Source organism: Protopterus annectens, chromosome 9.part0 (genome assembly GCF_019279795.1).
Source record: "Protopterus annectens isolate FY-2018-M chromosome 9.part0, PAN1.0, whole genome shotgun sequence".
Lineage (NCBI taxonomy): Eukaryota > Metazoa > Chordata > Ceratodontiformes > Protopteridae > Protopterus > Protopterus annectens.
This window is the reverse complement of record NC_056743.1, coordinates 374,942,837-374,956,204: the sequence shown is the minus strand read 5'-3', so window position 1 is coordinate 374,956,204 and position 13,368 is coordinate 374,942,837.

The following is a 13,368-nucleotide window of genomic DNA, read 5'->3' as shown; positions in this document are numbered from 1 at the left end:
ATTAAAAGGTGTAACATTCTCAGGAGCTTTATACTGCACTTCTTCTTCTGATCATAGGAGCTTCATACTGCACAACACATGTAAAATTCTCTCAGGAGCTTCGTACTGCACATTAGGAGTAATGCTCTCTCAGGAGCTTCATACTGCACGTCAGGTGTAACATTCTCATGAGCTTTATACTGAAGATCAGATGTAACACATCTCAGGTGCTTCCTACTGCATTTCAGGTGTAACACACTCTCAAGAGCTTCATACTATACATTAGGTATAACACTCTCAGCAGTTTCACACTGCGTGTCAGGTGTAACACACTTGCAGGAGTTTCAGACTGCATATCAGATGCAACACGATGTCAGTAGCTTTAAAATGCATGTCAGGAGTAACACCTTCTCAGCAGCTTCAAACTGCACATCAGGTGTAACACGCTCTCAAAAGGTTCATATTGCAGGTCAGGTGGAACACTCTCTCAGGATCTTCATAGTGCACATCAGGTGTAACACGATCTCAGAAGTTTTATACTCCACATCAGGTGTAACACACTTTCAGCAGCTTCAAACTGCACATCAGGTGTAACATGCTCTCAACAGTTTCATACTGCAGATCAGGTGTAACACTCTCTCAGGATCTTCATACTGCACATCAGATGTTATACACTCTCAAGAGCGTAATACTGCACATCGGGTGTAACACCTTTGCAGGATGATCACACAGGATATGAGGTGTAACGCACTCTCAAGAGCTTCATACTGCACATTAGGTGTAACATACTATCTGATATTGTTAATCCTTGTTCATTCCTTACGCATGGGTATCGGTTCCGACCTCAGAACCGAGCCGGCCATTTTCCAAGCTCACGTTAGCTTCAAACTCTTGAGCTAAACTCTTACCCACAATCCCCCTTTCCCTGTTACCTCAGATTTCGTTTGCTGCATTGCCATTCAGTCATGTCAAGCTGCTTCTCTTGATCTAAGTTCAGTTATTTGTTGTTTAATAGTCATTTATATTACTTTTCTTTCAGAAAAGTTTTTATTTCATTGTCTCTTACCCTATCACATCTAGCGCCCATATTTTCTTGAGGTTTTCTTCTCTTTTCTCTACCTTTTTACTGCAAGGTATTCTCCCCTTACCATCGTTGGTAATCTTTTCTTTTTTCATACCTTCGGGTATTCTTTTGTACCATTGCTGGTACCCTTTTCTGCTATCTAATTTTACTATCATGGCAGATAAGAAATGTAGTCCGGGGTTTAAACAGTGTTCTGATTGTGGACACAAACTACCTACTTCTGATGCACACTCTTTGCACGTTTATTGTTTGGGGGGTGTCCCACTTATCTGTTGATCCGCCCTGTACTATTTGTGAAAACATTTCAAATAAAACTTTGTTGGAAAGGAAAAACAAGTTGTTGCTGAAGGGACTTCTTAAATCTCCCGTTTCAGAGGCTATTTCTGGGTTAGAGGCCTCAACCCCTCCTTGAGGCCATAAGAAAATCTTGGATGTTCCTACCAAGGCTAAATCTTTGCCTTCGTCCCTGGATGAGGACTCCCACCAACAAAATCTAAAAAGGCTAAAGTTTTGGCTCCGGAGCTCACTCAGTCAGCCCCAGTACTTTTGGTGCCTAGTCCTTCAGCACCGAGGCCTTCAGCTCCATTACTAATCTCGGCTCTGTCTTCTCCTGCAGCCTTCACTATATCGGCACTGAGGGGCTCCTCGGTTCAGACTATTACCACTGTATCGGCACCGACCGTTCAGTCGGCGCAGACCTTGACCACGTCAGCTCCGACATCTTACTCAGAACTGACGTCTTTATTGTTGACTCCAGTTTTGTCAGTTCCAGCTTCGGTACTGACAACCCCTTCGGCACCAATCCCTGTGTCAGTGCAGACCATGACCTTTGCACCGATGACTTCTTTGGTGCAGACACCCGTAGTCCAGTCTCTCTCAGTACCATTGTTCTTGGTGCAGACTGGTGAGATGGGCACCGAGTTTGCCTCTTCTGTGGACAGGCCTGTTTCTCCCTCAGTCTCCGTGAGGTCCACTAGAAGCCTTTCTGAACATGATGTGTTGCATCTTGTGGATCAGTTGCTCTTGGTCAGAGGTATCCCACCCCCCAGAAACTATCCTTCCTTGGGAGGTGATCACCCTTCTCCAAAGACCCCCTCTTATTCTCCTCCTTCATTGCCTTTGAAGTCCATTGATATAGCACAGTCTTCCCCTTCTGCGGTTCCCTTTATAGATCTCACTAAGTAACCGCAGTTGCCTTTGCGGCAGGAAAGTTTTGCTACGACCCAGGATGTCAGTTGTGACACACATAGTTTGCTGCTCCACAGCCATCCAGGGACTCTGGGTCGACAGGCTGAGCCACTTAGGGGAGGGGTGACCCTTGTCCTAGACATTCACTCCTCTTTAGGTGGACCAGACTTCCAAATGATGGAGAAGGCTTTTGCTGCTACTGGCGATACTGGACTGTCTATCCCTCCGCCCTCCTCTGGTGCACTGGTTTCACAAGTTGCACCGAGCGGACACTGGGTGAAAGGGCCTCAGGAAATATTCCCATAGGAAACCCCATTTCCGCTGTCTTCCCCAGCTTCTCCCGCTGATAAAGTCCACCGGAAAAGTTTGTGTAAGAGGAAGCACATGGACTCCACAGAGAAGTCCCTCACTGAAGACACAGATTTTGATGAGGGGGAAGGATCCCCTTGGTCACCCTCTGAGGTATCCTTTGGAGATATCCTTGAAATCCTGAAACAGAGAGGTGACTGGCAGTCCTCTAATCCAACCTCTGAGGAATCTGTGTTCCTGCAGGCCTTTCACGCCCGGCTCCCTACCTCCTGAGTTACTCCACCTGCTGATGAACCTGTCCAGCTTATCGTGCAGCATGCTTGGAAGGCTCCTGACACCGTTGAAGCTATTCCCTGGAGGCCAGATAAGATTTTGTCCCCTCCTGCTATGGATCCACATTGGTCAAAAGGTCTTCCTGTGGATGCTATGGTGGTGGCGGCCGCAACAAAAAAGGATCTGGCAGAAGAAGAAAGCCAGACTGTCAATCTGCCTAACAAAGAGTCGTGGACTCTGGACAGGATAGGGAAGCACACCTTTGCATCAGCGACCTTTACTATCAGGTCCTTGAATTATATGGCACACTTTACCAGGCCTCAAAGGGATCTGATTTCTGAGCTCTCTGAAACCTTGGCTGGCACCGTGTCTGATGAGGTCCGTGACAAAGTGGCCTCTCAGCTGGCCACCATTGAGTCAATATCTAACTCCTCTATGTGACTGATATCCCATGCATCAGAAGGAGCAGCTAGAGAAGTAGGTTCAGCTGCGGACTTGATACGACATGCCTGGATACACTTGTGCAATTTCATGGAACACTTTAGGGCTTCCTTTCTTAATGCTCCCATTGAGGCCTCCTTGTTGTTTGGACCCAAAGATAAAAGCACACTGGTCAGATGTGAACAGGACGGTAAGACACTTTCTGCTGTAGGTGTCCATTATTTTTCCCCTCAACGTGCTTTCTCCCGAAACCAAAAGAGTGGGAAGATATGGTTCAAGAAATATCAGGGTCCTTTCCGTGACACACAGGCTGAGTTCTTCCCTAGAGGCAGAGGGAGAAACTCACAGGGAAGATGCTCCTTTCAGGACAGAGGGGGTCTGCATAACCAGGGTTCCAGGGATTCTTTCCCTGGCCAATCCTACCAGCGCTCCTGAAGAGCGGCCCAACTCCTTTCCTCTGGAGGTGGTTGGGGGACGTTTCTCCTTGTACCCTTCTGCCTGGCTAACCATCACCACCGATTCTTGGGTACAGAGGTTATCATACCCCCTTCGATCTTTGTCCTGTCCCTCCAAAAAGCCTTCCCAACGTTCCACCCAGTCAAAGGGAAGAAGCAGCACTAGATATAGAAAAGCTGCTAAGAAAGAGAGTCATCCAAATAGTCCCTCCAGACCAGATAGGATCCGGATTCTATTCAAGACTATTTTTGGTGCCAAAGAAAACCGGGGACTGGAGACCAATTTTGGATCTCAGTGTATTGAACAAGTTTTTGAGAGTACAAAAATTCCAGATGGTTACAATACAGTCTATCCTCCCACTTTTGGAAAAGATGATTGGATGTGCTCGATAGATCTTCAAGATGCGTACTACACCATAAAAGTGGACAGGCCATCAAGAAGATTTCTGTGCTTTCGTGCGGGAGCCAGTCACTACCAGTTCAGAGTACTGCCCTTTGGACTCTCTACAGCCCCCAGAGTGTTCACAAAGTGCATGAAAGTTGTCACAGCTCACTTGCAACTTCAAGGATTCCAGGTGTTTCCATACCTAGATGACTGGCTCTTTTCCACCCCCACCAGACATCTACTGGAAGAAGCCCTGGCATACCCTCTCCTCACTGCACAAAGGCTAGGCATAACCATAAACTGGCAAAAATCCAAACTCACCGCATCTCAGTCGACAGAATTCATAAGGGTTATCTTGGACACAAAGAACTGCAGAGCTGCCATTCCAGAGCACAGACTTTTAAGGATAAAACAACAACTGATTCCAGTCCTTTCAAGGGAGAAATCCATGGCTCACGCAGTTCTACAGCTGTTGGGTTCTATGGCAGCCTCCATCACCATTGTCCCCTTGGCCAGGTTTCACATGAGGCTTCTACAATAGCTACTGCTCACCCAATGGTATCCCTTTCAGCATCCTCTTTTAGCCATGATTTAAGTAACCCACAGGTGCAAACAGGATTTAAATTGGTGGATGACACACAATCTGTCACAATGGTCTTGCCCCTTCTCCCCCCAGTAACCCAAAGCCACAGTGACCACGGACGCCTCCCTGATGGGGTGGGGGGGCTATGTCAGGGACAGACAGTCCAAGGCACTTGGTCTGAACTGGATGCTCATCTGCATATAAATGTTCTAGGGCTGAGGGCGGTGCTTCTGGCGTTGCAAGCATTACATCCCCTGCTGCCATCTGGGACAATTGCGATTCAATCAGACAACATGGCAGTGGTCTGGTACATCAACAAGCAAGGTGGAACCAAATCTTACTCCCTTTGTCGAGAGGCCATGAGGATATGGCAATGGGTGATGGCTACCAACCGTTTTCTTCTAGCAACGCATATTCCCGGGAGGTCCAACATGTTAGCAGACAGACTCAGCAGGTGCATTCTTCAACCTCACGAGTGGTCCCTGAATCCCTTGATAGCGGCAAAGATCTTCCACCACTGGGGCTGTCCTTGCTGCAACCTCTTTGTATCCCCAATCAAGTACAAATGCAGCAACTACTTCGCCCTAATTCCCCCTCCGAGACAGTCACCCAGGGACGCTCTAGTCCACGACTTTCCCATGGGTCTTCTTTATGCATTCCCACCCTTTCCCCTCATTTCCCAGTTTCTGAAGAAAGCCTGTCGGTTGAAGAGCAAGGTGATCCTCATAGCACCATATTGGCCTTGACAGATTTGGTTTCCCTTCCTTTGGCCTCACTTACTAGATCGACCATGGATTCTCCATCTAACTCCAGAGTTGATCTCACATCCACAGAACCTGATTCATCCCAGCTTGAACAGCCTGAAGCTCACAGCTTGGCTACTCCAATTCCCTTGATTGCCAGGCAGAATGATCTTTCTTTACCAGTATGTGACATTCTCATTGCATCTCATAAGTCTTCCACTAGAATTACTTATCTGAGCAAGTGGAAAAGATTTACCTGTTGGTTGAAAGATAAACAAGTAGATCCCTTCTCAGCACCAGTGTCGATAATACTAGACTATCTGGCCGACCTTTTCCAATCGGGTCTATCGGCCTCTACCATTAGAGTTAATCTGGCTGCAATTTCTAATTTTCATGAGGGTGTCCAAGATTCCTCTCTTATGTCCCACAAATTGTGCAAGACCTACATAAAAGGTGTGAATCATCTGAAGCCACCTTTTAGAGAACCTAGTCAACCATGGGATTTATCATTAGTTCTACAAGCTCTGACAATGCCACCTTTTGAAACAGCCTCTTCTTGCAACCTCAAGCATTTGTTATCGAAAACCTTGTTTTTGCTTGCCATTACTTCTGCCAGACATATTTCTGAGCTTCAAGCTTTATGTATCAAGAGTCCATACTTGATTTTTCATAGAGATAGAGTGTCTCTGAGAACTAATCCATCATTTCTGCTAAAAGTGATCTCTGAAATGTCTATTAATCAAACCATTGAATTGCCAGTTTTCTTTCCCAATCATTCAAACAGAGGAGAGTATTGCCTACATACCCTAGATATCCACAGGCAAATCCATTTTTACTTAAACAGGACTAGGTCCTTTCGTAAATCTGGCCAGTTATTTTTGGCTTTTTCTGGACCTAGATTAGGATCTGCTGTTGCTAAGGTCACATTAGCTAGATGGTTGAAGGACTGTGTGACCTTCATTTATACACAACATAATATATCGTTGCCTACTACCATGAAAGCTCATTCAACAAGGACGGTGGAAACTTCTGCTGCCTTCCATGCCAGAGCTTCTTTACATGACATCTGTGCAGCTGCAACTTGGGCTATGCCTCATACCTTCATCAATCATTACAAATTGGATTTGGCCTCCAGGGGAAGAGCATTTTTCGGTTTTATGATGCTCAGGAATGTCCTTCCATGAGAGCCTCCCAGGAATAGAGGTAGCTGGGGACTCTGTCCCATGCGTAAGGAATGAACGAGGATTAACAATATCAGATAAAGAAGTTATGTCTTACCATAACATTCCATCTGTATTGTTGATCCTCGTTCAGTCATTACGACCCTCCCTCCTTCCCCCTCCTGTGGTTTCTAGTGGATCTCACCATCTGGTTCAATTAGGTTATTTGGCCAGAGGTAGCCTCTACCTCCTTTGACTTGCAAACTCAATCTGAGGTAACAGGGAGAGGGGGATTGTGGGTAAGAGTTTAGCTTGAGAGTTTGAAGCTGACGCGAGCTTGGAAAATGGCTGGCTCAGTTACGAGGTCAGAACTGATACCCAGTGCGTAATGACTGAACGAGGATCAACAATACAGATGGAACATTATGGTAAGACATAACTTCTTTTTCAGGAGCTTCATACTGCACATCATGTGTAACATGGTCTCAGAAGTTTCATACTGCACATCAGATGTAACACATCTCAGGTGCTTCCTACTGCATTTCTGCTGTTACACACTATCAGGAGCTTCAAAGTCACATCAGGCATAATGCTCTCAGCAATTTCACTCTGCACGCCAGGTGTAAAACACACATAGGAGTTTCACAGTGCACTTCAGGTGTAATTCACTCTCAGCAGCTTCATACTGCACATCAGGTGTAACACGCTTTTAGGAGCTTTGTACTGCACATCAGGTGTAACACACTCTCAGGAACTTCATACTGCACATCAGGTGTAACACGCTCTCAGTACTGCACATTAGGTGTAATGCTCTCTCAGCAGCTTCATACTGCACATCAGGTGTAACACGATCTTAGGAGCTTCATACTTCACATCAGATGTAAAATGCTCTATGGAGCTTCATACTACACATTAGGAGTAATGCTCCTTTAGGAGCTTGATACTGCACATCAGGTGTAACATGCTCTCAGGAGCTTTGTACTGCACATCACATGTAACATGCACTCAGAAGCTTTATACCGCACATCAGGTGTAATATTCTCTCAGGAACTTCATACTGCACATCAAGTATAAACTGCACTAAGGCGCTTCTTACTGCAGAACAGGTGTAAAACGCTCTCAGGAACATCATACTGCACATCAGGTGTAGCATTCTCAGGAGCTTTATACTGCACATCAGGTGTAACACATCTCAGGTGCTTCCTATTGCATTTCAAGTGTAACACACTCTCAGGAGTTTCATACTACACATCAGGTATAACACTCTCAGAAGTTTCACACTGCATGTTAGGTGTAACACACTCGCAGGAGTTTCATACAGCAGATCAGGTGGAACACTCTCTCAGGATATTCATACTGCACATCAGGTGTAATACACTCTCATGAGCATAATACTGCACAAAGGGTGTAACACCTTTACAGAACGTTCACACAGAATATGAGGTGTAATGCACTCTCAGGAGCTTCATACTGCACATTAGGTGAAACACGCTCGTAGGAGCTTCATACTGCATGGCAAGTGTAACACACTGTCAGGAGCTTTACACTCCACATCAAGTGTAACATGCTTCCAGGAGCTTCGTACTGCACATCATGTGTAACATGCTCTCAGTAGCTTCATACTGCACATCATATGTAACACAGCTCAGGTGCTTCCTACAGCATTTCACCTGTAACACACTCTCAGGAGCTTCACAGTACACATGAGGTATAATGCTCTCAGCAATTTCACACTGCATGTCAGGTGTAAAACACCTGCATTTTCACAGTGCACATCAGGTGTAATAAATTTTCAGGATGTTCATACTGCAAATCAGGTGTAACATGCTCTCAGGAGCTTTGTACTGCACATCAGGTGTAACACGCCCTCAGGAACTTCGTACTGCACATCAGGTGCAACACGCTCTCAGGAGCTTTGTACTTCACATCAGGTGTAACACGCTCTTAGGAGCTTCGTACTGCACCTCAGGTGCAATGCACACTCAGGAGCTTCATACTGCAAATCAGGTGTAACACGCTCTCAGGAGCTTCATATAACACCTTTGCAGGAGCTTCACATAGGATTTAAGGTGTAATGCTCTTAGGAGCTTCATACTACACATCAGGTGTAACACGCTCTCAGGAGCTTCGTACTGCACATCAGGGCAATATTCTCTCAGGAATTTCATACTGCACATCAAGTATAACATGCACTCAGGAGATTCTTACTACAGATCATGTGTAACATGCTCTCAGGAGCATCATACTGCACATCAGGTGTAACATTCTGAGGAACTTTATACTGCACATCAGATGTAACACATCTCAGGTGCTTCCTACCTCATTTCAGGTGTAAGACACTCTCAGGAGCTTCATACTACACATCAGGTATAACACTCTCTGTGGTTTCACACTGCACGTCAGGTGTAACACACTCTCAGGAGTTTCAGACTGCACATCAGATGTAACACGATCTCAGTAGCTTTATACTGCATGTCAGGAGTAACACCCTCTCAGCAGCTTCAAACTACACATCAGGTGTAACACACTCTCAGCAGTTTCATACTGCAGATCAGGTGTAACACTCCCTCAGGATCTTCATACTGCAAATCAAGTGTAACACAAGCTCAGAAGCTTTATACTGCACAAGTGTAACACACTTTCAGCAGCTTCAAACTGCACATCAGGTGTGATGCACTCTCAGCAGTTTCATATTGCAGATCAGGTGGAACACTCTCTCAGGATTTTCATACTGCACGTCAGGTGTAATGCACTTTCACGAGCGTAATACTGCACATCAGGTGCAACACCTTTGCAGGAGTTTCAAACAGGATATGAGGTGTAATGCACTCTGAGGAGCTTCATACTGCACATTAGGTATAACACACTCTTTGCAGCTTCATACTGCACAGCAAATGTAACACGCTCTCTTAAGCTTCATACTGCACATCAGGTGTAACACGCTCTCAGGAGCTTCATACTGCACATCATGTGTAACATGCTCTCAGAAGCTTCATACTGCACATCAGATGTAACACATCTCAGGTTCTTCCTACTGCATTTCACCTGTAACAGACTCTCAGGATCTTCATAGTGCACATCAGGTATACCGCTCTCAGCAATTTAACACTGCATGTCAGGTGTAAAACACTCATAGGAGTTTCACAGTGCACATCAGGTGTAATAAACCCTCAGGATGTTCATACTGCAAATCAGGTGAAACACACTCTCAGGAACTTCGTACTGCACATCATGTGTAACATGCTCTCAGAAGTTTCATACTGCACATCAGATGTAGCACAGTAGGTGCTTCCTACTGCATTTCAGTTGTAACACACTCACAGGAGCTTCATAGTACACATCAGGTATCATGCTCTCAGCAATTTCACACTGCAGGAGGTGTAAAACACTTAGAGTTTCACACTGCACATCAGTTGTAATACAGTCTCAGGAGCTTCATACTGCACATCAGGTGTAATGCTCTCAGGAGCTTCGTACTGCACATCAGGTGTAACACGTTCTCAGGATCTTCGTACCGCACATCAGGTGTAACAGGCTCTCAGGAGATTCGCACTGCACATTGGGCATGATGCTCTCTCAGGAGCTTCATAGTGTGCATTAGGTGTAACACACTCTCAGGAGCTTCATACTCCACATGAAGTGCAACACGATCTTAGGAGCTTCATACTGCACATCAGGTGTAACACTCTCTCAGGAGCTTTGTACTCCACATCCCATGTAACATGCTCTCAGCAACTTCATACTGCACATCAGGTGCTTTCAGCAGTTTCATACTGCAGATCAGTTGTAACACTCTCTCAGGATCATTATACTGCACATCAGGTGTAATACACTCACGAGCCTCATACTGCACTTTGGGTGTAACAGCTTTGCAGGACCTTCACACAGGATATAAGGTGTAATGCACTCTCAGGAGCTTCATACAGCACATTATTTATTATTTATTTATTTATTTATTTACATTTGTTGACCGGGAGTGTCCGACTGGATGTAGGTCCATTTTCAGCTGAGGCCAGGGGAGAAAAGCTCCACAGTTAAAATAAACAGACAGTAGTTACATCGGATTACATAGCGATTAACAATTTAACATAGCAATTAATTACAAACATATTTTCAGATGAAGAACATAGTACATCAGTAGACAACTAGAATCTTTATCTGCGAAGTATATAACAGACATTAACAAATGTTACAATAAGAAGTTCCTGCTGTATAATAAGTACTAGGCTTATGAGCATCTGAGCTTGCTATAATCAAGGTAGTTAGTGGGGTGGAAAGAAAGGTAGTGGTTGGATGGGGTGGGTGATATTAGAGTGGGAGTTGCAAGGGCATAGCCAGCATGTTTTTAGGTGCGCTTTTAGTAAAGTTTTGAAGTGGATGCATGATGGTACGGAGGTAATTGTGGGTGAGAGGGAGTTCAATAATTTGGCTATGGCACAAGAGAATAGTGCTTCACTAGCAGAGTTATTGGCTTTAGTGACCTGCAAGTGATTTTTGTTGCTGGATCTTAGTGGTCGGGTGATACAATAGGGTTGGAGTAGATTCTGGAGGGATGGGACATTAGGTATAACATGCTCATAGGAGCTTCATACTGCACAGCAAGTGTAACACGCTTTCAGGAGCTTCATACTGCACATCAGGTGTAACACCTTCTCATGAGTTTCATACTGCACATCAGCTGTAACATGCTCTTAGGAGCTTCATACCACATATTATGTGTAATACTCTCTCAGGAGCTTCGTACTGCAGATCATGTGTAACATGCTGTCAGAAGCTTCATACTGCTCATCAGATGTGACACATTTCAGGTGTTTCCTGCTGCATTTCAGCTGTAACGCACTCTCAGGATCTTCACAGTACTCATTAGGTATAACTGTCTCAGCAGTTTCACACTGCACGTCAGGTGTAACACACTCACTCTTAGGAGCTTCATAGTACATATCAGGTATAATGGTCTCAGCAGTTTCACAATGCAAGTCAGGTGTAAAACACTCGAAGTTTCACACTGCACATCGGGTGTAATCTGCTCTCAGTAGCTTCATACTGCAGATCAGGTGTAACATGTTCTCAGGAGGTTTGTACTGCACGTCAGGTGTAACACACTCTCATGAGCTTCGTACTTTACATCAGGTGTAACACGCTCTATCGAGCTTCAACTGCACATCAGGTGCAATGCTCTCTCAGGATCTTCATACTGCACATCAGGTGTAACATACTTTCATGAGCTTTATACTGCACATCATGTGTAACATGCTCTCAGAAGCTTCATACTGCACATCCGCTGTAACACATCTCAAATGCTTCCTACTGCATTTTACCTGTAACACACTCTCAGGAGCTTTGTAGTACACATCAAGTATAACGCTCTCTGCAATTTCATATTGCACGTTAGGTGTAAAACACTCTTATGAGTTTCACAGTGCACATCAGGTGTAATACACTCTCAGGAGCTTCATACTACACATCAGGTGAAACACGCTCTGAGGAGCTTCATACTGCACATCAGGTGTAACACGATCTTAGGAGCTTCATACTGCACATCAGGTGTAACATGCTCTCAGTAGCTTCCTACTGCACATCACATGTAACTTGTTCTCAGAAGTTTCATACCACATATCAGGTGTAATGCTCTCAAAGGAATGTCATACTGCACATTGGGTATAACATGCGCTCAGGCACTTCTTACAGCAGATCAGGTGTAACAAGCTCTGAGGAGCTACATACTGCACATCAGGTGAAACATTCTAAGGAGCTTTATACTGCACATCAGATGTAACCCATCTCAGGTGCTTCCTACTGCATTTCTGCTGTCACACACTATCAGGAGCTTCAAAGTCACATCAGGTATAATGCTCTTAGCAATTTCACTCTGCACACCAGGTGTAAAACACTCAGAGTTTCACACTGCACTTCAGGTGTAATTCACTCTCAGCAGCTTCAAACTGCACATCAGGTGTAACACGCTTTCAAGATCTTTGAACTACACATCAGGTGTAACACGCTCTTAGGAGCTTCGTACTGCACATCACATGTAACATGCTCTCAGAAGCTTCATACTGCACATCAGGTGTAATATTCTCTTAGGAACTTCATACTGCACAAGTATAGCATGCACTCATGTGCTTCTTTCAGCAAAACAGGTGTAGAAAGACTCTCAGGAGCATCATACTGCACATCAGGTGTAGCATTCTGAGCAGCTTCAAACTGTACATCAGGTGTAAATGATCTCAGAAGCTTTATACTGGACATCAAGGGTAACACACTCTCAGCAATTTCAAACTGCACATCAGGTGTAACACGCTTTCAGCAGTTTCATACAGCAGATCAGGTGGAATACTCTCTCAGGCTCTTCATACTGCACATCAGGTGTAATACACTCTCATGAGCGTAATACTGCACATTGGGTGTAACACCTTTACAGGCCTTTCACACAGAAGATGAGGTGTAAGGCACTCTCAGGAGCTCCCTACTGCACATTAGGTATAACACGCTCTTAGGAGCTTCATACTGCACAGCAAGTATAACACGCTCTCAAGAGCTTTACACTGCACCTCAGGTGTAACATGCTTTCAGGAGCTTCGTACTGCACATCATGTGTAACATGCACTCAGAAGCTTCATACTGCACATCATGTGAAACACATCTCAGGTGCTTCCTACTGCATTTCACCTGTAGCACACTCTCAGGAGCTTCTCAGTACACATGAGGTATAATGCTCTCAGTAATTTCACACTGCACGTCAGGTGTAAAACACTCGGAGTTTCTCAG